Source organism: Dasypus novemcinctus, chromosome 10 (genome assembly GCF_030445035.2).
Source record: "Dasypus novemcinctus isolate mDasNov1 chromosome 10, mDasNov1.1.hap2, whole genome shotgun sequence".
Lineage (NCBI taxonomy): Eukaryota > Metazoa > Chordata > Mammalia > Cingulata > Dasypodidae > Dasypus > Dasypus novemcinctus.
This window is the reverse complement of record NC_080682.1, coordinates 54,475,569-54,503,227: the sequence shown is the minus strand read 5'-3', so window position 1 is coordinate 54,503,227 and position 27,659 is coordinate 54,475,569. Positions and strand designations below refer to the sequence as shown.

At 36.1% G+C, this 27,659-nt stretch overlaps 1 non-coding gene across 1 annotated transcript; it reads left to right on the top strand.

The window, feature by feature from the left end:
* The first annotated feature begins 22,266 nt into the window (after positions 1-22,266).
* Positions 22,267-22,373, top strand: LOC111761841 (U6 spliceosomal RNA). Its single transcript, XR_002795087.1, has one exon. It is a non-coding gene; the product is annotated as a U6 spliceosomal RNA (small nuclear RNA).
* Positions 22,374-27,659: the final 5,286 nt, after the last annotated feature.

Genomic DNA, 27,659 nt, shown 5'->3' with positions numbered 1-27,659 from the left:
GTTAGTCTACCCTCCACCTCCATTAACTTGTCAAACTATTGCTTAAGTGTTCCTACAAGTTCATAGTTACAGTGGCTTCTGCTCTAGGCAAGCTGATCTTGGCTGTGATTTCCTGTATTCATTTGTCTCCCCAGGTTTTAGGGTATTGTTTGCTCTGTAACTAATTCTTTGATGGACCCAAGAAAGGTTATTGATTTTTAATTTTATTTATTTTTTCTTGTTATAAGGGTGAGAGTGATGACTTCCAAGTTCTTTATATGTTTCCTGTGATTTTTTAGTAGGTAAATAAACTAAAATGTACTACTCATTGGCTATTAAGCAGAGTCACTGAAGCTTCTCTTGAATAGAGTACAGAATACTGGAAAGAGTGTGGGGAAACAAGTGGTCAAGTCCTAATTTGTTTACTTATTAGCTATGTGACTTTAGGGCTTCAGTTTCCTTAAATGTAAAGTAAGTGACTTAACTTTATGAGATTCTGATAAACCTTGAAATTATTTCTGTAGAAAAAAATAGTTTCCATTAAATGGAGATAGACGAATAACCATGCATATTGCAGAGAATGTAAAGGTTATTAGGGAGTTTATAGAGTGAGAAAAATTGACATTCACAACATGAAAAGAAGCTAGAAATGGCATCAAATGAGATAGTAACTGTAAAGAGTCCATTGAAACAAGAACATATGGAGGATAATGTCTGCCATATTCAAATTAGTGCCAGAAATTTGTGGTTTGTTGGATGCTTTTCCATAGACTTTAGAAGGAAAATGGATACAGCTGTGAAAATTCCCCTCTTCACCTTGGCTGAGGAGCTCTCTAAGAGAGCAGATGGTTCTTAGTTTCAAGCCATGAATCATTGTCAAGGGATCTCCTCAAGCTGCCTCTAGCAAGAGGAGTTGACAAGCCTTCGTGGGTAATATTTTTATTACTATTGGTGTCAGTCACATCAGTGCCCTTGCTGCTGGGATCAGATTTAGTGTTAATAGAGCTCTACAACTTGAAAACAAAGTAACTGGAGTCAGCAAATTAGTTCTGTATAATGTCTAGTGGATGTTTCAAAACTTTAGTAATCTTCTCTTTAATCTTCATCAGTGAAGAAAGTAGGAAAAGAATCATTTATTACTCTTGGTTTATTTTTTGTCTGACTTCAAAGGCAGATTTATGAACATTTTATATATTTTGGTTCTTAATCAGCTAATTTCTGAAAGGCAGTATTATTCATATTATTTTGTGGCTGTGATGTGTGATCTAAATTTGTTTCCCTATTGTAGTAGAGGCAGATAAGTGAGAATTTGGTTTTGATTTGATTTATAATATATTATTCCAATGGTGTGGTTCATAAGAGTTGTATAAGCTATTTGGAGGTACCCTTGTCAATTCATTTGACTTTACTCTGAAATCTTGAATCTGTGGACTCTTTAGGTGTGGTAGACTCAGATCCTATTGACATTCTGTTAAAACTATAATACAAGTTCAGTAAAAGTGACAGAAGAGGCATGTATAGAAAGTTCACATCTTTGTCCCACTCCATTACACTCAGGAAAACAAATTCCAAAGTAGGGCCCACTGACAAGGCACTGAACTCCAGAGTCAACTGCTGTGATTGTAGAACCCATGTGTCTCTGTAGCCCTCAGGAGCTGCAGTACCTGGGGTTGTATCTACTCTGGCTGTCTCTGGGATCCTGCTGAGGCGTGTATAAGCACGACCCTTCTGATGACCTCCCGACTCTTTTTTGAAGACTCTTAGGCATGTATACTCATTTGTCTTTACCATTTCCCCCTTTTATTCAAAGTCTTCTTCTAGTTGTATCATCAGTTAGTGACTGGTAGTAATCCCTCGGCACCAGGGAAGCTCATCCTGGGAGTATTTCTCATGGTGGAGGGAAGGTAATGAGTTCACATGCTGAGTTTGGCTTAGAGAGTGGTCACATTTGAGGGTTTGGTGTATACCCAGGAGACTTCAATCTCTGGACTAGCCATATGCCAGCTGGGTCGTGAGCCTCAGAAGAGTTGCAACTCCTACTCTCCGGTTTTTTGGACATGCACAGGTCAGCTAATAGGGAGGTGAAGATGGTCAACCACCACACCAGGGAACTGAGAGTGCCTACAACTCCAAGCATGAAATCCCATCCATCAACTATGTGGGATCTAAGCCCCCTCTTCATACAGAGATGGAATGGACATCACCAACCCAGGGTCCACAGGATGGAGGAATAAAATATGGGCTAGAGTGAACTTACTGGTATTCTACTATAGAACAATTGTGACTAGTAATGGAAGAAATTGTAGCACTGAGGTGGAGAAAGTGGCCAAGGTAGTTGCTGAGCACAGGGAGAGGGAACAAGAGATGTGGTGTGGGGGTATTTTCGGGACTTGGAGCTGTCCTAAGTGATATTGCAGGAACAGATGCTGGACACAATATATCCTGCCATAACCCACTGAATAGACTCGGGGAGAGTGTAAACTATAATGTAAACTGTAATCCATGTGGTGCAGCAGTGCTCCAAAATGTACTCACCAAATGCAATGAATGTGCCACAATGATGAAAGAGGTAGTTGATGTGGGAGGAGTGGAAGTGTGAGATGTGGGGAATGTGGGAACCTCTTATATTTTTTGTGATCTATGTACCTTAAAAAAAAGACAATTTAATTAAAAAATATAAAAAATAAACTAGAATACACTACTTGATGTATTGATTAGACTATATTTCAGTTCCTTTACTTACTGAAATCATACTGAGAACTCCTTGGCTATTATTTAAATTGAATTTAATGATTAGAACATACCTCAATGATCATATTTAACATTTTTTAGTAGCAAATTATTTTGAGCCCTTGTGTTTCAAACCCTGAAATCTAATAGGAGACTAAAGTGTCCCAAATGAGCCTCTGTTACAATGTGGGAAAGTAAACATTTTCCTGATTCTAAGTGTCTCCTCTAGAAGACAGGCTAATTCAGAGAGCCCATCTACTTTCTATTTCTGCTGAATCTAGTCTGGGAAATAAATAGTTTCACACTGAATGTTTTGATGAGCATAACTTCTTCTGGCATGAATGGCAGGGTGGTCAGGTGGAAGGAGATGAGTCAGCTCGACTGGCTTCATTCCTTAGAAGCTATGTGACCAGTAACAAATGCCTCTGAACTCCTTTCCTCAACTGTAAAATTCGGAGAGTAAAATGAATCTCAAGATAGTGCAGCATTGTGGGAATGAAAGCCAGGGTGCTAAAGTCCTCAGCATTATATCTGGCACATGGTGGGTACTCAATAATGACAGCCATTGTCAGCATTCTCTCACCGTACTGCTGGCTCATGCAATCCTCACTATTGTAATACCAATACCATGTGCCCTAGGAAAAACAATGCATATGTTAAATACATAAAAGATGAAAGCAGATAAAATGTATCAGTTGGATGAGGTATTTGGAAAGCAGGTTTCTGGATGACTCTGTCACTATGAAATTTTATGCCCCTGGGAAGCCTCACTTAACTTTTCCATACTTTAGTGTTATGTGTGTAATGGAGGGAAATAAATTAGATTAGCTGTTGTTGAGCCATGCTGTGGGGAACACTGATATTGAATATAAGTCCTAGAATAAAATGATTTTATGTTAAAATAAATTTAGAAAAATCTCTGGGCATATATCTCTCTTGGAAATTCACCTTGCTAATTATCATATTAAAGAATATAGTTTAAAATTGTTTTGGTAAAGAACTATGTTGAACTTTGTAAAGCCAATTTTGCAAGCATTTGACGGAAGCATCCTTTATTCATGGAAAAACCCATCTTGCTGAACATTTTGATGCAACTCGATACGGAAATGCGCTTCTGGATATTTCCTGCAGTCCCCTTCAGCACTAATATTCTATGACTTGTTACCAGAAAATCAGCCTGAACAAACAAATTAGGCAATGGTTTAAAGAAACAAAGTATTGGGAAGCGGATTTGGCTCAGTGGCTAGAGTATCCGCCTACCATGTGGGAGGTCCAGGGTTCAGACCCCGGACCTCCTTGACCTGTGTGGAGCTAACCCACATGCAGTGCTGATAAGCACAAGGAGTGCCCTGCCATACAGGTGTGTCCGCTGCATAGGGGAGTCCCACGCTCAAGGAGTGTACCCCATAAGGAGAGCCACCCTGTGCGAAAAAAGTGCAGGCTGCCGAAGAGTGGTGCTGCACACAAGCAGAGCTGACGCAGCAAGATGTCACAACAAAAAGAGACACAGATTCCTGGTGCCACTGACAAGAATACAAGCAGACACAGAAGAACACACAATAAATGGACACAGAGAGCAGACAACTGGTGGGGGGCGGGGAAGGAGAGAGAAATAAATTAAAAATAAATCTAAAAAAAAAAGAGTATGGCTTTTAAAAATTCATTTTATATGGAAAAATAATTTTTCATTAGCCCAATAGAGGGGCTTATTTTTTACTTAATTCTAGCTCTGAGTAAACTAATGAGTTTTTATATAGATGGAATGGATCTACAGAGGGAAGTTTTTTTAATGGTCCATGTTTTCCTTCCAGCTGTGAATTGAATTTACCTCAATAACACCAATTTATTGCACATTCTCAACTGTTAGAAATTATTTCTAAAAAAAAATTATAGACATAAAGCCCCCACAGTTACATAGCATATATGGACATAAAACATATGGAATGCACACATTACTGCTAGAAGGTTTAAATTTATTCACTGTGATGACACCATTGTTTTTTTCTAATTTATATCACATGTTCCTTTTTAATGTAGCTTTTAATTCTGTAAAGAGTGTGGGGATATAAATTATATGAGGGATGTGAAATATAAGCCATTCCAGTTACGGATGTATATAATCTTTCCTCTGGTATTTGCTGGATTAATTGTTTTATCTGTCTGCTTTTTAAACAGTGTTAGGAATAGATACTTTACCTACAGATCTGGTGAATGTGTGGAAAAATTTTTATTTGATATCTTGCTACTTTTTCCAGAATGAGGAAACTTTCTGAGGATGATAAGATTTATGACTGCCAAGAAGGCAAAAGTTTCCCACAGACTTTGGCCTCTTGGTAATTCACTACCTGGGTGTAGCAGTTATTCTTACCTGACAGTATTAAACCACTTGTAGCTACCTTTTTTTGGTATTTCAATTTCTTTATTCATACTCTTATCTCTGTCTCAAAGTCTCAGTAAATATGTTCTGCTCCTACCCCTCACAGTTTCCACACTGTCCTTCAAGACCCATTTACTGTATCACCAAGTAGCACTCACTTTTTTCTTTTGTGCTTCCTCTACAACTGTACCTTCTATACATCTCTATTAGAGTGCTTTCTACACTGTGTAGTTATTTGTGTTGTTTCTCTCTCTTTCATCAGTCTGTGCTCCCAAGGAAAGAGTATGTTTTTGATTTGCCTTTCTGTTCCAGTGCTGGAGGTGAAATTCAATAAATGTTTGTTGAGTGATTAAATGAATGAGTCATAATGAAACATAATTTGCCTTTCCTCCTAAACTACCAAATAGCATTAGCACAACAAAGTACCTTACCCTTAGCCCATAATAGGCATTTCATAAAAAACTTTGAATTAGCTAATTTGCTTATACTTCTACTTATGATCTGTGAAGTAAAAAGACATTAGAATCACTTAACCAAAGGTACCAAATATGGTAATATTATTGAGTTAAACACAAAAGAGCTGGAAATAAAATAAAGACACTTTCTGCTATCGTTTGAGTTCTCCTATTTTTCCCACATTTTCTCAGATTTTTTACATATCATAATTTAGGAGTCATAATTCATAATTACTTAAATATATGAAGTGTACTTGCCATTCTTTGGAAAGGTTAGTGCTATCATAGGATGTGTAACTCTTCTTTAATGAAAAAGATGACAAGCAAAATTATGACTCAAGTAAAGGTTTTATAAAACATTGACTTGGATATTCTTTCTTTAGAAGTAATTTCAGTTTAATCCCTCATTAGAGATTCAATCTTTATTTATGTATCAAGATCAAGCTGATAATATTTTTGAGTCACTGATGAATGGACCAATGGAAATAAGGTCAAATTGAGAATTTTCTTCCCTTTAGAATCACTAAATATTTTACATTCCACATTACTGTTTTATAGACTTTCAATGACTAGATAAATAGGGCCCTAGGTTTTACATTTATGAAGGTATGAATAAATGAGAAGAAATGTGCCTCAATTGCCTAAAGAAGAAGGTAAATGGAGATATAACAGAGTGGCCCACCCCTCAATCAGCACTGTCAGTAAGATAACAAAATCTTTATTGATCCTATTTCAGCTTTTGGCTTGATCTGCATAGATCAAAAAATCCAACTTTAAAAGTGAAAGAAAACAATGCAAGACAAGCCTGCTTTTTTTGCCATAATTCCCTCAAACTATTTCTATTTTCCAGGAATCAGTTCTGCAGTTTTTATACCCTATCTCTAAGACGGCTATTTTCTCCTCAGATCACTCTTTTACATGTCATCTTTCAGGACTCTTTAAACCTGAGACTATTAGTAAGAATATTCTATTCTACAACATTTTGTGACATGAATTGGAGCATTAGGATTTTTTTCTGTTAATATTGCACTGTGTTCCCAAGACACAGGATGGAGAGAACTGCTGATCTCAGGTAAAGCTAGAAAATTATCAAGGATTCCTGGAATCCTGTCAGCCTGTGGTTTGTCACCTTTTGCAGCCATTTTCAGAGAGTTGCAGAAGGATGGTCGAGTAAAAGAGAAACAGGAATGAAAAACCACTTAGCTAAAGGAATAATTTCAGGTGAAGGAATAATGAGGGTGGAAAGTGTGGGAAAGAGTGTGGGCTTCGGAATGCACTGCACCTGGGCTAGGCTGTTAGGTTTTGGTTGAAGTTACTAACTACGCAGTGTCTGTTTCCTCTCTCCTCTATCAAATAAGGGTAAGGTGCTATAATAGCCTGGCAGGGTTTCATCTAGATCAACTGGATCCCTCCACTGATATGTGCAGGGATGCCAGTCCCTTGTCTCTACTGGATACACACCTAAGGTGTAACGGTCTCGAGAGCTCCTCCCTCTGGTCAAACTGAAACAACCCTCCAAAGAATTTTGCCTGGGACCCCACGGTTGGCACTTTCCACTCTGATGTCCTTCTACCTCCACTTCCTTCTTGGTTTCTGAGGGCAAGTCCTCAATTAATCATTTGCATACAAACCCTAACCTTAAGGTCTGTTTCTTCTGGGGAATCATCCTAAAGAGATGTCCGCTTTGAAATTTCATGGTGAAGATTAAAGATCATGTGGGTTAAGATGTGTGCCAGAATATAAAGTAAAAAATAAATCCTAATGATTCTTACTCTCTTATTTATTCCTGTTGATGTCTTTTTATTTCTGGCTATTTATTTTCTGCCTATCTCTATTCGTCTTTTAGAGATTCAAATTCTAAAATATTCAATTTAGAAAATTAATTTCTGCAGCAAACCTTGGGGTAAGTGTATCTTCCAAAGCTGATGATTACTTTGGTAGTCTGAGCCCTCTGGTAGTCAACATGTAGGTGTCAATTGAGTCATTTCTAGATTTTAAATTACTGATTCAACCCAGTAGCTGTGTTCCATGGCAGTCTGTGGTTAAGAACATAGGTTTTAAAGTCAGACATAGCTCGGTACAAATTCATACATTTTCTGAATCTTGGAATCTCTCATCTAAAAAATGAGGGATGTTTCTCAATGTCATTTAATAAAGTAAGGGCTTAAGCTGGTGCATGACATGTAGGAAGTGCTGAACAAATGGTAGCTCTTATACTATTTTACTATTATTGTATTTTAGTTCCACTCCAATATCCCAGAAGGCTATTTCATTCACATTTTAATGAAAGTCTCCCAAATACTCTGGTATTCTGTTATGTAGTTTCATCCTTTGTCCAGTGTGTTCAGTGACTTTTTGACAATGTGAGTTTGGGACATTCATAACCACTTTTCTGGGTCCCTGATGTACTCTTCAGTGACTTTTTGTTTTAAAGGGTGTGTCATGAAAAAATTCTGGTTGCCATGACGAATAATTACTATGGTAATTCAGGTAAACTCAAAATTTTGCAGACTGTTTTTCTGGATAAATTGTACTAAAAGAAATGAGTTCTGTGAACTCTTTTTCTTCACTTGATGCTTTCAGATTTGGTCTAAAAGATGTTAAATGGTAGATTGTATTGTCAGTGAACATTGCTAATACTCTTGGGAAAACTTTTAAGTCCATGATAGATCATTTTTTTTTACAGAATGATTTAGAAAAAGTGATACTTAAAGGTAGAGGGTGGGTCTAAAATAATTTTTTAAGAAAATTTCTTGTTCTCTTATTCTAAATTAATCAGTGACCTTTACAGCAGTCCTATAGTTTTCTTTTATATTTTGATTATTTTTGTGGTCTCTAATTCTCTCTTCTTGCTAACTTTAAAAGCAGACCAATTTTTCTTTTCCCATACACACAAAAATGAAGGTGGAATAAGCTGTCATTTTCATAAAAACATGAGCTTATAGTTTAAGCAACACTTACACATTTCCTTGGGAAAATCTTTATTTGCTTCTTAGCTTTTACCCTTTTCTCTTTCCCCCTTTGCTGTAAGGGAAAATGCTTCCTGGGCGAGACTCCTGGGTATCACAGGAGCACAGGTTAAAATGCTTTTAAATGCACATCATCCCCTGTGCCTCTGAGCACACCCACTGAGCAATTACCAAGGGACTTGCTTGACTGATTTCCTCAAGACTTTTCTAGAACATTTTTTCCTTACATGTTTCCTCCACAGGACACTAATCCATAGATCAGAGGCAGATAGTCTTTAGATAATGTGAATTTTCCTCTTGGCACTTGATGTTTCCTGTTTTTTTCCTTTCTGATGCTATATATTATGCTCACCTTATGACAAGGATTCCCAGAGACCATAGATTGTTTGGATACAAAACACACATGCACATATACACACATATATTTCTACATTTATGAGTCCTTCTTTTTCATCGTAAATTAATCTAAATTTCATGTATATGCACCCATATATATGTATGTAATTTGCTTGATTATGGAAATAGTCAGAATACAGCTTCCCAAAATCTGTTTACTTCTTTGAATTTAGGAGGAGAGAGAGGGCAAAACATAAAATCAGCTAACTTCTTGCTCACTGCATATTTTCAGGCAACTTAACTTGTATTTATTTTTCATAATTATAATATGGTATTATAAAAGTTCTTACTTAATGTGGTTATTTTGAGGAATCGACCATTAGATGTTGATGGCAACTTTAGTGTGCAAATTTTTACATGTTTGTGATAGATTGATGAACAATGCAGATGAATATCCATGTTCTTGTGAAACAAATTCTAGTGTGAAAAGGGGCTCAAAAATAAAAAATAAACACGTTTTGGTAACATATTGCCAATATATAAATTATACCAAATAATTTTGTGGTTTAAAATAACGTTCTTTTATGTATTTGGTTTCCATCAGTGAACAGTCCAAATCCTTCTTTTCTTGGAGCTTATATTCTAGTTCTGGGAGTAGACAATAAATTATAAGTGTTATGGATTGAATCATGTCCCCCACAAAGACATGTTCAAGTTGTTCTAATGCTGTTCCTGTGGATGTGAACCCATTTTTAAACAGGAGCTTTGAAGATGTTATTAGTTAAGATGAGGCAAAGCTGAATTAGGTGGGTCTTAATCCAATTTGACTGGAGTCTTTATAAGCAGAAATTTGGATATAGAAGGAGAAAAATTGGAAGAGAGTTAACTGTGTGATAGAGGGAGAGATTGAGTTATGGATTGCCAGCAGGCCACCACCAGAATACTACAGACTTCAGAGAATGCATGGCCTTGCTAAAACCTTGAGTTTGGACTTCTAGTTTCCAAAACTGTGAGACAATAAATTCCTGTTGTTTCAGCCAACTAGTCTGTGTACTTCGTTATAGCAACCCTTGAAAACTAAGACAGTAAGCAAATAGGAAATAAGTCAAGGGGAAATGAGGTAGAGTTATGGAAACAAGATCAGTGGTGCGGAAGAAAGAGTTTTGACATTTCAGATATGTTGGTCAGGGTAGGCCTCAATGAGGAGGTGGCATTTGAGCTAAGATGTGGAAAAGGTTCAGATATTAGCTTGCATATGAGTGGGGGAAGAGCCTTCTAGGCAGAGCAGAAGCCAGTGTAAGGCCTAATCCTGGAGCTTTACTAGAGTGTTTGAGGCTTAGCAAGGAGGCCAGTGTTTTTTGATCAGAAAGAATGAGAGAATGAGTAGCCAGAGGCGGCTGTAGAGGTAAAAGGGGGACAGGTCATGTAAAGTCTTTTAGGCCCATTTAAGTGGCTTTGATTTGGAATGAAACAGAAGCCAATGGAAACTTTTCAGGTTGAGAGATATCATCTGACTTACGATTTTATTGGCACCATTCAGGCTGCTGTGTTGAGAAAAGGCTAGAGATAAGTGTAAAAGCGGGAGGCAAGTTAGAAAGCTATGGAAGAATTTCAGGCAAGAGCTGATAGTGGCTCTGGGTAGATAACAGTGAGGATGGTAAGAGTTGGGTGGAGTCTGGAAACATTTTTGAATATAGAGCCAACAGGATTTCTTGGCAGTTTGGATGTGGTTTGGAGAGAGAGAGAGATAGAAAGAAAGAAATTGAGAGAGAGAGAGAAAGAACATCTTTTATTTGTGTTTGTTTGTTTATTTGTTTACTTATCAACTGGGATTTAAACTTGAAGCATCTGGTTTTTAAACTTGTCCTGGGCACTCTACTGTATGTCCTACAGCCAGTGATCCCTTGCTTGACTGACTTCTCACCAACAGCATGCTGTAGAGAGATCTACGAACTGCCTCCTAATGCAGGGCAAGTCCTGGGACAGTGAGTACTCAGGTTACCATGAGACATATTGGGCCAGACATTTATGCTGCCAGCATGTGGGTGAGGGCTACTGAGCTCCCTCCAGACTCAAGACTAGGGATCTGCACTGGGAGCAAGGGCCTGCTTTAAGCCACGTGAGGGACTGGGGACAGGCCAGCCAGGGCATCATGAGATCCCACTACTCTCAGGTGACGTTTTCTTGGTTCAGCATTTACCCAATTATGGGAGTCCTTTAACTGTTTTCTGTAGCTTTGAAAAGATGCTTCTGTCCATGTTTGCTGGTTATTCAAAGTTTCTGTGAAGAATGAGTCCTGAAGGATCTCACTGACATCTTGGTTGGGGCACAATCTGACTAGAACTTTTGGTACAATATTAATTAGCCATGGTGAAAGTGGACATCTTGTCTTGGGGGCAAATGTTGTCTTTCTCTATTTAGTATGATGTTAGCTGTGGGCTTTTCATATATTCCCTTTATCATATTGTGGAAGGTTCCTTCTTGTGGTGGTTTGAAATTGTATGTACCCCAGAAAACCATGTTCTTAGAGCTGATCCATTCCTGTGTGTGTCTACCTATTGTAAGTATGACCTTTCAATAAGGATCCTTCAGTTAAGGCATGTCTCAGGGTGGGTCTTAACTCCTCTTAATGGAGTCCTTTATAAATGGGATGAATATGGAAAGAGAGAGATAAATCCACAGAAGCTGAAAGCAATAAAACCTGGAAGAGAGGGGAGAGATTAGCAAATATAGCCATGAGCCTTGCCATGTGACAGAGAAGTCCAGAATCACAGGCAGCTAGTCTTCCAGAAGAAAGCATTGCCTTGATGATGCATTGATTTGGATATTCTCATAGCCTCAAAACTGTAAGATTATAAGCTAATAAATTTCCATTGTTAAAAGCCAATACAGGGAAGCGGACTTGGCCCAGTGGATAGGGCATCTGTCTGCCACATGGGAGGTCTGCGGTTCAAACCCCAGGCCTCCTTGACCCACATGGAGCTGGCCCATGCGCAGTGCTGATGCGCACAAGGAGTGCCGTGCCACGCAGGGGTGCCCCCATGTAGGGGAACTGCATGCGCAAGGAGTGTGCCCCAGAAGGAGAGCCGCTCAGGGTGAAACGAAGTTCAGCCTGCCCAAGAATGGAGTCACACACACACAGAGGAGAGCTGACACAGCAAGATGACGCAACAAAAAGAAACACAGATTCCCATGCCACTGACAACAACAGAAGCAGACAAAGAACACGCAGCAAATGGATACAGAGAACAGACAACTGGGAGGGGGGGTAGAGAGATAAATAAAAATAAATCTTTAAAAAAAAAAAGCCAACCCATTTCTTGTTATATTGCTTTAACCAGTCTAGCAAACTAAAATACTTCTATTCCTTGTTTTCTGAGTCTTTTAACCAGAAGTTTTGCTGGATTTTATCAAATGACTTTTCATCATCAACTGAGATGATCATGTCATTTTTTTCCTTTCTTCTACTGATTATTTTATTTTATTTTATATTGAGCCACCCTTGAATTACTGGGATAAATTCCATTGTTCGAGATATATAATGTTTTTAATATGCTATTGGATTGGTTCCTCACTTCTCCATAAGACCAAGAAACATACCCACAGAAACAGTACCATCACCAAAAAAAAAAAAAAAAAAAAATTAAAAAAGAAAGAAACCAGCCTAAACATCCTAGCAGATTCTGTGGAAGACAGAACCCTTATAGCTGAGGAGGATGAAATTGAGGCTAGCATCTACCCTGATTCCCTAAAGGATCCGCCAGAAAAAAATTCAAAGAAAAAGAAAGAAAATCAACAACAAAAAAGTTTCACTGCCCCTTTAAGTTCTGATATGTGCTGGTGTGAGGCCATAAATCCCTCCTCTCTAGAGGACTGAAACCATGTGTGCTAGACCCTTGGGGATCTGCCAGATAAGAAACACACACACACAAGAAAGAAAGCTAACCAAGAAAGTTTCTGTGGCTCTTTATGTCTGGGTGAATGGTGGTGGGAGGGCAGAAGCTGCTGTTGCTGCCCAGGGGGCTGGAACTGAGGCTAGCAGGAATCCCTCAGTCTGACCTTGATCTCCAACCCCAACCTTTCGAAGACAAGGTTTTCTCTGCCTATGCTGTCCAACCAGCAACTCTTGGAATCTGGGCCATGCTGCCACAGCAGCAGCGGCTGCTTCCCAGCCCTAGTTTCAGGCTTCAGGATCTGAGATCATCACTGGTTCACTTGACTTCATTTACAAAACCTGCGCTCTTGGCATCCTCTCCTTTCATGACACCCCATGGTTGTTCCATATGTCCTCTGGTTCCAGGGTTATCACCTAGTTGATCCCAATCTCTTCTTCCAGCTATTCATTACTCTGATGAAAAGAGCAATCTACAAAACTTTCCACTTTGCCATTTTGCATTTGCTGCTTTTATTTTAGCTATTAATAATATGTCTAATAATTTTTAGAAGGTAAGACTCCCATGGAAAGAATGACAATGGGTAGTATGCATTTAATAATTCTTGCATATAAACTTTTCGTCTTAAGAGTAGGAAAACAATTGGAAAGGAAAGAGAAAAGAAGTTCAGGATAGAGGCAAGAGTTGAAAGTTCTGCATTCAAACCCAATCTCCTCTATTCATAAACTGTAAGATCTCAGTCAGCTATCTCGATTCCCTGAGCCTTAGCTTCTCTTTTGTAAAACTTGGATAATAAAAGAACATAACTCACAGGGTGATGATAGAATTAAATGTTATTATAAATAGAAAGCATTCAATGTAATACCAGGCACATAGCAAGTATTCAACAAATGATAGTTATTATTATTGTTATTACTGCTAATAAAAATAGAAAGTTGGAGGAGACAGGGGTAATTTATTTTTACTGATAGTAGGCACTAGAAGTAGGCAATATTGTCAAAAGGATATCTTGTATTAATTCTTGATTAATGTTTAATGCAAATGTGACAAGATATGAGTCAGAACCACAGCCTGCCTTGTCAGATGAATAGAAATAAAAGAAAGATAGGTGGCTAGTTTCAAGTAAAATATTACTCAAACCCTTCAGTCTGAAAACAGTGGCTCAGTCTTAGACCATTCAATTTTCACCATTAATTCAGTTTTTGACTAATTTAATTGGTAGACTTTGAGCAATCTCAGAAAATTGCCTTTATATTCCTGGGCAAGGATCTGGCTGGTGACTCTGAAATCACTTTGGTGATGTCCCAATGTCTTGTTTATCTTTGTACCCATCAGGCATAATAAAAAGTCATGAAATCTTAGCCAGATAATGGAAGATCATCATTTGGAAATATTGACATTGAAATATTTGATCAATTACAAACCTGAAAATATTGTCATGAGACACTCACCATTACAGTAATGATTAATGCAAATGCATATTAACAGGAGGCCCTGCTAGATCCAGTTAGACCATATGAATCAATCAATAAAGATGATATTATGTTATATAGTTGTTATCGCACATGGTTTTCATATAGCGTCACATCGTTTAGAAAGTGCCTGTCCTTATTTAGCATGATATATATAATAAACTTTTTAAAAATAAGCTTAATTCCTAGACATTTTAAATATATATTCTTACATTTCCAATGAGTTCGTTCTTAAAATATTTTCTAAATTTGTTGCAAATTTTTAAGTTGTACAGTTAATTAGTTAACAGTTGCATGAAGTTTGGAACCTAGGTTTCTTCTTTAGAATTTCTTTCTCTAACAAGTTAGGAATCCCCTTCCAAGGAAGGTTCTTGGCTCTTTAACATTATATAAGAATTGTGTCTTAGGTGCTAACTGTTAAACAGAGTGGATGGTGAAGCAGATCCTGCAAGGACTATCAGTAGACTAATGAAAAATGGAAGAAGCCCAGTGGGTTAGATATTGACAATATACTATGACTGAACATGGTCTTCCAGTAGCCAATTTAAATACATTTTTTTGGGCATAGTTTTATAGTACAAGTGTGTTTTGAATACAATTGGTCAACTAAATAAGGGATTGCCAATAAAGAAACCAATTTCACTGCCCATTATATACTTGGGGACATATTTGAAGCCCATCTAAAATATTACTCATAGTTGCCAGGGTGTTTAAAAATGGCCTGCCTTGGAAAGAAGTATCAGTGAAAATAATACATTTTCAGTCTTTCAATGGGTCTGTTTAAGGTCAGATATATCCTACATTTCTTTAAGTTCAAGGTCAATGATTACATTCTCAATGAACTCTTTCCCAAGTCCTTCTCTATGATGATATTATTCTCTTGTTTCCCTGTACTCCTCAAGTATTGTCCTGGTTCCATTATTAAAATTCTTACTTAACCTGTTGGTATTCCTTCACTGGATTTTAAACTTAATGGAGCTAGAGATTCTTGATGCTTAGGGGTAGTGTTTTAGAGAAAATTGACATTTAATGACATTTAAGTTAAAGTGAATGAAATGGAGTATTTATTTTGTTAGAAAAGATTTTGGGGTCACATCAGATTAACTTTGGTTTCAACAATGGTTAGCTGAGATTTAAAGAGGCATGGAAAGGAAATGGAAATGAACAAATATACTCCCAGATGCTTATAAAATATTTTATGCCTATATAAAAAAAAGGCAATATGTTTGGTCAAGAATAGAATCAGGATGCTGGTCAACCCAATGCTACTGATTCCATAACTGAGAATCAGGGCATTTGTACAAATTTTGGCATGTAGAATATATCAAGAGTCCTTATCTCTTGAGTTTTCAGAGGTTGGTTCTATGCATTAATAATAATTGACTGGTAAGTTTATTTCAGTAGTCTAGATACTTTTATCTATTTTAAAAATTAATTAGCCAATCATTTTGTACTTGCTATGCCCAGATTGAGCTACACATTATTGTCTGTCATATCAGATAAAGAAACTCATGGGATCCCCCAAAAATTCCATCATTTGGAACTCCACATTGTCCACATTCTTAAAAATATTATTAGACACGCGTAGTTGCCTGTCTACTACTATTCTTTAGGACTGAAAGGAAATTTACTGTGTGTGGTAAACAGTGGATCTGATCTATTTCTTTCTTTTATGAATTAGGTACAGTCTGGCTTTAAAATTTACCTTAAGGGATCTTTATCCATCATATATATATACATTTTTCTTCATTTGAAAAATGACCTTAACAACAACAACAAAAAGCTAAAACTATTTGAGCAGGATAGATGGCAGAAATCAAATGGTCAGAAAAATGTCAACCAAGAAAATTTCAAATATATCAAACACAGCTCTCTCACGCACACATATATACACACAAAAGACATAATTATAGTTACACTCAAACTAATATAATCTATATTAGCAATATATCTCTGTTTGGAAAGTAATTTTTCATCACTAGTATAAAGTTAATCTGATAGATGGTCAAATCAGGTTGCAAAATCTTTCTATAGTCTTCTAATTAAAATCCAACAGTGTATTACTCAGCATACAATAGGCTCAGGCAAAGTGTTTATTGACTTCTGCTCACTGTTAAGCACTCTAAATTCCACAGTTCACTCTCCTTTCATTAAGTTTCTCTGGTCATTTTGTAGATTTTTAATTACCAGTCCCTTAAATATCAAGGGTAATATATTGTGACAATAAATGGAAGGCATTATCTGTTTTGTAGAAGCAAATAAATTTAATTTACTTCTATGCACTTTTCCAAAAATCACATACTATAGCCTAGACCTTAAACTGGATGTTGGGGATACAAAGATGAAAAGCAGATACATGCATTCTGTCCTTAAAGAGCTCATTAATTTCATTCATACTACAGTGTACTTGGTTCCAACAGAATCAGTCTCTTCGTAGGATCTGTTAAAACCACTTAAACAATTTTTTTCCTGCGCTTATAGCCAACTCCAGGCTGCCCAGGAAGTCCTCAAACTCCATTGAAATGATAGTTTTTGAACTAATTGAGTGTTTCATTCAGAAATACAATGGTTAACCAGAAGATGAACTCAGGCACCCAAGGTGAAGTTGTAGCCTCTTTAAATGAAAGCCAAGAAGTGTTAGTTGTGTTTGAACACCTTATCCTTCCTGCATGAACCTGCCATTGGCATTGCCTTGAAAGGACATTACTTAGCACTGGAGTGATTAGCCAGGCTATATCAGACTCCTGGGGAAAGCAATCATGCACCAAGTCTGCAATCATTGGTTTGCCTTTATGCTCCAAGCTAAAAGGCCAGCAGCTAAAAAATGGATTTTTTTCCCTTTGTCTTGTTGCTGTGGCGCTGAACAACAGGGGGCTATATAACCAGCATATCCATGGAAACCAAAGTTTTGTTCAATCCAGAGAAATACCAGAAAATATTTTTGTTGTATTGAGAGGCATGACAGCGTATATTTTCAATTCAGCAGGTTATAACTTGACTGAAGAATTAAAGCGATTAGAAAAGCCTAATTATCAGAATGTAAATCATTTTCTTTTTTCCAAATTATAGATATTCCTTGGGCAAGATAAATGATCCTCTAAATATCTCTAAATTCCTGATGTTATCATTAAAATTATTTATGATTGTTACCTAGTTCTAGAAATCAAGCAAGCTTTTGAGTTATTGCCTTGTTTACTAAATGGAATTCTTTCTCTCTGGTATAAACTTCAGCATGCAATACAAGGCATAAAGGTGTAAATGCTGAATTATTTTACAACAACCATTAGAAGAACATAATGGCACAGTCAAATGCCAAAAGGATTAGGCTTATGTTCATGTATGATTTCAAAACCTATGTCATGATATTAGGCAAGGGTTTGTATTACAGGCACAATTACACAGAATACACAGAATAGGTTATCTTTTTCTTCTAATAGTGATTAATATAATTATCCTTAACAAGATATTCAGCACTTAGAATTCACCATATATATATGTATATAAATATATCTATATATTTTTTCACATTCATTCTTTAAAGATTACTTGGGCATTACTAAATGAGGTGAGGGTGTAAGATGGGGACACATTCTTCAAACACCTTGCTGGTTTATAATTTCTTGAATGGAAAATGTATAGTTGGTGTATTAGCACTATTATGTGTCATGCCCCCTTGATCGGGGTATCCAGGCAACTATTATTAACTTCTTAGTAAATAATAGTTGATTCCCCAAATAATTAACTATCTTAACCATAGAGAAATATTAAAAACAGATAATGCAAATGGAAATTTAATAATTAAAGGAAGATTTAGAAAATATTTTACAGAAAGTTAAAAATGCATAGAAAACTTGCATAAATTATTATGAATTGGCTCTAAAGAGTTTATCAATAGTGAAAGGAAAATATGATTATGAGATGTGTTAAAATTCCTCTAGCAAGATGTGACTTTCAGACTCTAAGATGGCCTCTAATAATCTGATCCTCCTGGACTTGTTCTTGTATGATTTCCTCCCCTTGAGTGTGGCCTGGAATAGCAATTTGCTTCTAGCCAAAAGAATACGGCAAAGGTGATGATTCCCATTTCCATAATCGGTATAGATAAAATTGTGGCTTCCTTCTTGCTGGCAGGTTCTCTCTCTTGCTGGCTGTCTTAGTTTGCCAGGCTGGTATAATGAATACCATACAGTGGGTTGGCTTAAACAAGAAGCATTTATTAGCTCATCATTTCTAAGTCTAAAAATCCAAAATCAGGGCATCAGCATGGCAAGACAATGCTTCTCCCCAAAGTCTGTAACATTCTAGCACTGGCTTCCCACAACCCTTGGGTTCCTTGCCTTGCAAATCTGTCCCCTGTCACATTGCAATCTTTCTCTCCTGTGTCTGCCCTTCTGGTTTCTGTAGCTTCCAGCTTCTGGCTTCTTCCTGTGACTTCCTCTGACTCACTGTGTCCAAATCTCTTAAGTGTATAATGGACTCCGGTAATACAGAGTAAGGCCTATTTTGATTCACTTGTGCACACCTTAACTAAAAATAACATCTTCACAAGATCCTATATACAAATGGTTTAAAACCAGAGGAATGTGGATTAAGATGAAGAACTTGTGTTTGTTGGTATACACAATTCAATCTACCACTCTGGCTTTGTTGAAACAATCTGCCATGATGGAGAGTCCCACATGATAATAACCTGAGGGCAGTGCCTTACATGATAACTTTCAGTAAGCAACTGAGGTTCCCAGTCCAAAAAGTGCTGAGGAAATGAATCCTGTGAAGAAAACGTAGTTGAGGCTAGAAGCAGATCCTTTCCCAGTTGAGCCTTAAGATGAGGCCCCAGCTCTTGTCAGCACTTTGAATTGCATCTTTCTGTGAGAACATGAAATAGAGGACTCACCCATATTATATCCTTACTTCTGATCCACGGACACAGGCATATAATAAATGTGTGTTATTTTAAGCAACTAAATTTGTGGTAATTTGTTACACCACACAAGATAAGTAATATACACATTTTTTTGAGAGGAAATGCCCTATAGATCTACATACAGAGAGATTCCTGTACATGATGCCTTTTACAACATGTTAAGAACTAGAAAAATCTGATTTAGTGAATATTTTATCTGATTTTTCTATAAAAAGTAAATTCATAAAAGTATACTTTGATTCAACAAAATATTTAAAATTATGCCTTGGTAATAATTCAAGAGAGTAAAGGCCAGGATGTGTTATTGTTTCATGTGGCAATCTCATAGAGTGATCAACTTGAAGAACCTAGAAGAGCTATTTATATAGAAGAGCATCTTTATATTCCTTAAGTTATCTCTCTCAAAAGCTAACTAGGTCATTCAAGCTCCTGGCATGTGCTGGAGTTTCTTAGTTGGATCTTCTCAATAATGCTGCAGTACAGATTTTCTATGATGTGAATAAAGGTGCTATCCATATGCTTTATATGTGTAGCACACAGACAGTAAGATTGGCATTCTTACCTGAAAATTCAGAAACCTGGCTTGTGTTCTGGTCTTAACAGAAAGCCAATCACTTTCCATTTGGAGGAAGACTGCCAATGTTTCTGTGGGTATATTTTTTCCTGAAAATAATTTTGAATTTAACCAAGTATTTGGCTAATTACTCTGATTTCCAAGATTTCTATCTCATTTACTTAGAGGAAACAGTTTGCACGTGAAAGAAATATTAAGGCTAGTTATTAAAATTTTTGCTACCAAGACTCTGAAAGGATCTCAAAGTAGACCATACATAATATCTGTTTTTGATGAGTACTTTAACCTTGTGCCCATGCCAAGATGTATTAGCTATAGTTGTAGCCTCAAGTTGAATGATTAGACTTCTTGGGTGGTGATTATTTAGAACTCAATGTTTCTACATTTGAGAAGTACTATTGAGAACTACTTACTTCAACATTTGATTTTTAAATATAAATATTTTCTTTCAGAGAAGAAGGCCCTATAATTAATTCATTAAATCATTAAACAAATATTTGTCAAAATATTTCCATTGAAGCAGTACATTTCAATGATTGAGAAGACTGCCTCTGGAGTCAGTCTTCCTGGGTTTGATTCCTACTATGCTATGCATTTGTTCTGTGACTTTAGATCCATTATTTGACTTCACTGTGGTTTTATTTTCTTCTCTATAAAATGTTGATAAGAATCGTGCTTGTTTCAGGAACTAGTGTGAGGATTAAATAAGTTAATACATGCAAAGCCTTTAGAACAGTATCTTACACATACTAAACCCTCTGTAACTATAAATTATTAAATGCTTAGGTATTCAATGTTGTTTTTCCTTCTGAGTTCAGATTTATGTGTTCCCTTGGTTATTAAGGCCAAACCCAATATGCTATAATGAAGCCATGCCAACAGAATAGTAAAAGATGCGTATATTTCCCCTTTCAGTAGAAGCAAAATTCCCTTCCATAGGGTTGCAGGGCTGTACCAAATTGAACTGCAGCTGTCCATTAGGTCTCTTGGCTTCTGATTATCAAAGTGTGTGAGCAATAGATTTGTGTTTAGTAATCAGTACTGTCCATCACATATTTCTATTTCCTACTTGTACAGGCTAGACTATCCCTCCCACCCCTTTTGAAGTTAGGTATTATCATGAGATTTGTACTTATATAGTTCTCAGTTCACCTGGGTCTTGTTTTCTTACCCCTTCCATGTTTCCGAAAAAATCATGTTGATGAAGCCTCCATCGGGCTGCTTTACAGAGTAGGAGAGCACTGAGCCAAGTTTGTAATTTGTCCTTAAGAAAATGGGAGTCCATTAAAAAATCTGGAATGATAAGCAATGTTCCAATGTATAAGATAGACCAAAAAAAAAAAAAAGAATTAAGACATGGGGAGTCTCAACAAAATGCTATTCTAATATTGTAGGGAATGCTGAAAAAGGTAAGGGTTGATGGGGGAATGATATGAAATAGAAGAAAATAAATGCAAAAGATATTGTAGATGACAATTGATTAAAGATGAGGTAATGTGACAGAAGCAGGATTAAATATAAAGCCAAAGTCTGAGTTCTGGTGACTAAAGAATATGACATCTTTACCAATAGAAATAGAAAACAGAAGTGGGAGCATGCTGTGAGGAAAAGATGGATTCTGTTAGTTTTGGGAGTTTTAAGATGCTATTTAAACATTTGGATTGAGATGTGTTATATTCATTTGGAAATACCAGGGAAGAAGAGAGAGGGCAATTAGAGCAGAAATGTAATCATGTACGCTTTGGGAGAAGTTTTCAAGGAGGGTGTGATCAATTGAGAGAGAGGGAAAAGGCATAAAAGAGAAATATATATATATATGTGTGTGTGTGTGTGTGTGTGTATATATAGAGAGAGAGAGGTTTAAGACAAGGCATCATCGAATTTGGTTGTCCAATTTCATGGTTTATATGGTATAGAAGACTGAACAAATATTGATTTCAATTCTAAACTAAAATTTCCATTTCCACCTAAATTTCTAATGTGAATGTCTCTAGATATTTTACCTGTTTCTTCTGAACAATGAAATTTAGAAATATATTCCTTAATTGAGAGTTCTAGCTAACAGTTTTAGATTTTTTTAATGTTTATTTTTGCTTTTCCTTACAGCCTTACATTAATATCTACAATTTTAAGCTAACTTTGTGATTTTTCCAACTTCTCTGTATTTCCCATTTCCTTTTAGCACAGTAAATTTTTGAACAACTAATGCATCTCAAAAATAATCATTCTGTCAAAAACTAGGCCTGAGAATAAATCTATCTTCCTTCAGGAATAATATCATTTTAGATCACACTTACCATTGGGATAATCTGGCAGGAGAATTACTGTTTAAATTGGATGGTAAATGTAAATGGGAAAACTTACTAGCTGACCCCTTACATTCAGAAACATTTTTATGGGTTTCATGGAATACCTATTGACATCACTGTTATATTATCTTTCACGTGACTACCATTAGAGACAGTATATATATATATATATACATATATATATATATATATATATATATATAGTCAAAGTTTTACAACCCAAAACACTTTAACAAAAACATGTTCCAGTGCTCACTTTGGCAGCACATGTACGAAAATTGGAACAATACAGAGAAGATTAGCATGGCCTTTGCACAAGGATGACATGCAAATTCATGAAGCTTTCCATATTTAAAAAAAGCAAATTGTAAAGAATGCTTTACATCATCATATATCATGCCACATCCTAATATTTAAGTCTTTTGGATACACTTAGTTGATTTTCTTATTAATATTATCATTCTCTCTAAACCCCAAACTCAAACTGCAACGTGTAGGCATCATCAGAAGCAAACTGAAGTAGGTTGCTGAACCTGAAGAAAAATCACTTTTTGTAAAAAAGTAAGAAAGAAAAAGTAGAAGAGAAACTAGTAAGCTGTTTAAGCTATTTCTTAAAAGAATTATTATTTTGAAAGAGGCAGACAAGAAGGTCAGCATCTGGGCAACATCAGTAGGGGTTTCTTTTTTCTTTTTCTTTTCTTTTCTTTTTTCTTTTTTCTTTTTCTTTTCTAAACAGAGATTGATAATCTAAGGTCTTTGCCTCCAGGGAGGTTTATTTTAACAGGGGAATTTGGAATGAAAATGAGTCCAGTGATACTTCATAGGAAATAGAGTTTACAAGAAGAAGACTAAGAAAAGTTTAAGACTTGGTTTTATCAACTGGATATAACTTGCTATTTTTTCTGGGCTACACCACTAAGAACAAGGGGAAAAAATCGGCATTGATATATAGAAATACTGAGAATTTTTCACTTACGTATTTATAACCTTGTCCATGAAATCACTTTTCTTTAAAAGAGATCTTCATTTAAGCTTTTAAAAATGATGATGAAGTTTAATTAAGAAACATGAATGTGAGCATTTTGTTTCTTTTTTTCTTTTCTTTTTCTCTGCAATGCGAGCATTTAAAAATCCAACACTGTAAACCGCAAAGTAAGAATCATCTCTTGAGTTCACAGTTTTCCTAAAGCTTGTGTTTGTTTCTTTTTTTTTTAACTTGGGAGTTTCAAGGAAAAACAGATTAATAAATTTATGGATAATGGCAATATTTTCTTTTTTCCTTATTAATGGCATAATTTCTTTTTTCCTTATTAATTTTTTGTTCAGCTCTTGATAAGTTCTCCCATAAATGAGTTATTATGGAAATAAATAACTGTGGGTGAAGGAGTAGCATCTTGTCACCGATTAAAAACTGGTTAGGTTCCCAGAAAGTAGTATGCTCTGTTTGAATAGAGGAAGGTTAATGGAAAGGTGCCCCCGGGGTTGAGATAGGAAGTAGCACTGTCTGATGTTTTTATTAATAACTTGAAGGAAGAAGATGCTGGGCTCTAACAGGCTCTGCAAAGAATTGAGACCTGGGCTCTTGGAAATTCAATCCATGGTTTCCTGTTCGTGAACTTGCTAAGTCATCCTATTTTCCTCTGCTTGGAAACACAGGTTCCAGGTCATATCTGTTTGCTTCAGTTTTAATTGCTGCAACAGTATTGCTTCTGGAGGACTGTTATCCATTACCCTTTGAAATAAAGGTCATTAAGAGTCAGATGAGATATATCTCTTATCAGGTGTAGGGCTTCTGAGTGACCACTTTCCTATAATAAGGTTTGGCAATGACTTTGTAAACAATATTTTGAGGAGGGACAGTGTTAAGCAAGGATGCCGTGTAAGATTCTTTTCCACTTATCTGACACATGAAAAGTCCCTTTTGTTTGCCATGAGAAATAAGTCAAAGTAACTAAAATACAAATAAGAATATGTAGAAAAACTTCTTTCATCTATGAACACCCAAATACACTCATATACACCATGTTCTTGCCCAGATGATATGTCATTTCACTGAGCTTTTCAGGAAGAATCAGTTAATAATGTATGCCCTTAGGGTGCTGTTTACAGTGTTTCCATAGTGATTATCACTTGGGGGTTTCAAATGACTAGCTGTATTTATCATTTCATTGAGAAAACTGGTGCGTGTGTGTATGTTTTAGGGGTAGGTGGTGTGTGTGTATGTGTGTGTGTGCCTCTGAGTGGTGTGTTTGTGAATAAGTTGGTGGAGACTAACAGGTGGTGAAGAACTCTTCAGGACTGAATTGAGAAGAGAATGGGTGGGATGAAACCAGAGGACTCATGGGTTTGGTACAGGAAAAGAGTAGAGTCTAAAGGTGTTCTTCAAGAAAGAAGCACCTGAGGTGGAGTCCTGCCACGGGCTGGGGAGCAGGAGCTGAATTGCTAGGTAGGAGGGAGTCTTGGCCAACTTCTGGGTAAGCTGGCCCCATCTAGTACGTGGGCCTTGCATTTTTCTGCCTGGGAAGGCAGCTCTGTTGACAGGGCCATGGCAGTGCTGACAATCAAGAAAGTGCTGGAAGAGTACACTGAAAGTGCATGGGATATCTGAAAATAATGATTTCCGCTCCATCAAAGTGGCCTTTGGCTATACTTTGATATATTGGCTTCTGTGGTCTAAAACCCTAAACGTACAAATGATAACCCTACACCTGACACCAAATGATTGTGTTTTGTGATGTTCTGGCACCTGTTTTAAAATCTCTGCCTCATTGCTTCCTCCTCTAGCTTTCCCTAGATCAACTCTGTACTCCTGTGTGTCTCTCAGTCATACCAGGATTTACCTGACACAGGGTATTTACAATGGCTGCTCTTCTCTATTTGCCCTGACTCATTCTTTCCCAGATAGTCACCTGGCTAGTTATTTCACTTCATTACATTGTCTTGTTGAAACATCTTACACAATTCCATTCAAAATAATATCTTCTACTCTTTATTCTCTGACCCTGCAAACTTTTGCTTATTCCTGACAGATTATTATTTATTTGCCTTGTTTCTATTACAATATGAGCTTTATGAGGATAGGGTTTTGCTTATTTTTTTCCCTACTAAATCCCTAACACATGAAACCACATTTGGCACATACTAGATACTCAGAAATATGTGAATACAAGACTATTTTTATGTATCATTATTAGCTGGTAATCCTCTGAGCTATGGATTAAAGATTAAAGGCCTTCCTCAGTAAATAAATATTCCATGCAAGGTGGATATTTCCTTAGTGACTCTAATCGAGGAAGAAACAAGGAAAGATGTATTTCTTCTTTTTTTCTTCCTCTCCTCCCTTTTTTCGTCATTTCCCATTTCAGATTAGGGACAGTATCATTCTGGTTTACTTTGCCATGAGAATAATTCACACAGCTGCATTTTTTTTTTTTTCATGACTGTTAATTTCACTCTCCCAAAACTACTTCAACAAATTCCAATAGGGGCACAATTTCAACAAATCCTTGGAATGTATTTCTTTCTTATGCATCTTGATATTTGCCAGACATTTCTCCTTTAGCATTCTGCCAGTCCATGACTTGAAACCTTTATTGCCCTAGCTTTGGCAGATGCCAACAGCTCATTATAGTCTCTCTGCTCCAGAGACAGTCTGAGTTCTTTGAAGATTTAAACAGGAAAGTTGGCAATGAACAAAAATTGTAAGGCCCTTATTTGTACTGTATGTTTCAGAAAAATGAAAGTTTCTTTCTAAATTGTATAGGTCTGACCACTTTGGCTGACTTCAAAGACTACCCAGCTCCTGCCATCTAATTCCACTAGCATAATTTAGTTTCTAGAACACTTGCCGTGCTATTTGGAAACCGATGGGTAAGAAGCAGATGGATGAGTCATTAGGGTAAGAGTAAGAGAGAGGTGAAAAAAGTCACCACTTAGCTACTTGACTTCAGCCAGTATCTGCATTGAGAGTTTGAATGCATTCCCCTACCCTTTGTACTGGTGCTCCTTAAAAATAAATTCCTCTGTCAGCTCTCTGATCAGAACTATAATACGAAGAACTGGGAAACTACCATAGAACCGTTTATTTTCCCAATTATGTCTAATGACCCCAAAGTAGATTATACTATTTTATTGAACTACATGCAGTAAAGGCAAGACCTCTTAGTTTGGAATGCTTATTGGAAAGTTGCTTTCATTAGGGTTACCTTATAATTTATTGTTCAAAGTAGGACACTTCTGAAAATAAAAAGAGACATGGGGAGAATTACAATTATATATATATATTTGAATATTTTTGATCAACAAATTGTTTTATTATGTAAGTAGACCTCATATGGTCTTATTTGCAATTATTTTATAAAGAGAATCTTTATAAAAATTAAAATAATGTGTTAAAGCAAAATAAAATTTTCTTATTATTAATGAAATGAACATTAAACAAGCAGAATAACTATTCTTAGACTGTATTAAGGCATTTAATAAGTTTTTTAATCTTGTCTATTTCAAATAATGTATTAACAATTTTCTGAAGAATGATTTTTTTGTGATATGATCTTTTTAATTTTTACATTAAATTGATTGTAGAAATCTTCAAAGTTGTATTTTATGGTTAATACATTTGATATTGTTGACATCTTATTTGATTTGCCATAATGTTTTTAATTAAGAAAATGCTTTTTTTATAGATGCTGATGTACCTACTAATAAAACACCAAACTCTGCTAAATGAAGAATATTCTCACAATTTTATTTTCTTTTGTTTTGAAACATATGAATGTATCCACATATATATTTCCAAAGAAACCCTTTTTTACTCTATTCCAGCTATCTTGTGAAAGTTATTTTTAAAAGATGAAAATTTTCAGATAAATTGTAGAATTTCATCTCCATGCTGATTCAGAATATGTTTTCAAGTACAATAGAATCTCCATCAAAGTAATTCCCTCAGAATTTGAGATAATACAAAGTTTAATTAGAACATATAAAAATCAAATTTTAAACTGTAAGTTCCTCCCTTGATTTGAAATAAATTTCAAAATCATCCTATTTAAAAGCTTTGTTTTCAATGTTTACAATTTGCTGAAAGCTTCAAAAGGTCATGTGTGGGCACACATGAATATGTACATGTTCCACTTTTATATTCTTTGATTAAATACTTCCAACTGAGTTTGAACAAAATTTTATATTTCATTTATTCTAAAAGCTTGTATATAAAGTATTTGTAATTTTTAGCAACTAGAATTTCTATTTTAATTAGTAGAATCTTATAGTTTGTTCAGCCATGATTTTGAAATACGTGTATATCAAAATCAATTTCAAAAACACTTCTGCTTCATAGGTTTTTTTAAGGTACTGTTGCTGCATAACAAATGCAGCATAGCAAATTTCAAAATTTTATGTATAAAACAGCACTTTTATTATGCTCTCAGATTTTTGTGTCAAAAACTTGGACAGGGCAAGAATGGCTTGCCTCTGTTGCACAATATCTAGGTTCTCAGTGAGGAAGATTTCAAGGTTTGAAGTAACTTATCTGCTGGAGATTAGACTCATCTGGAGGAGTCTTCACCCATATATCCAGGGGTTGATATTCACTTTTGACTAAGACCTCAAATGAGGGGTTGCCTGGGACATCTGCAGATTG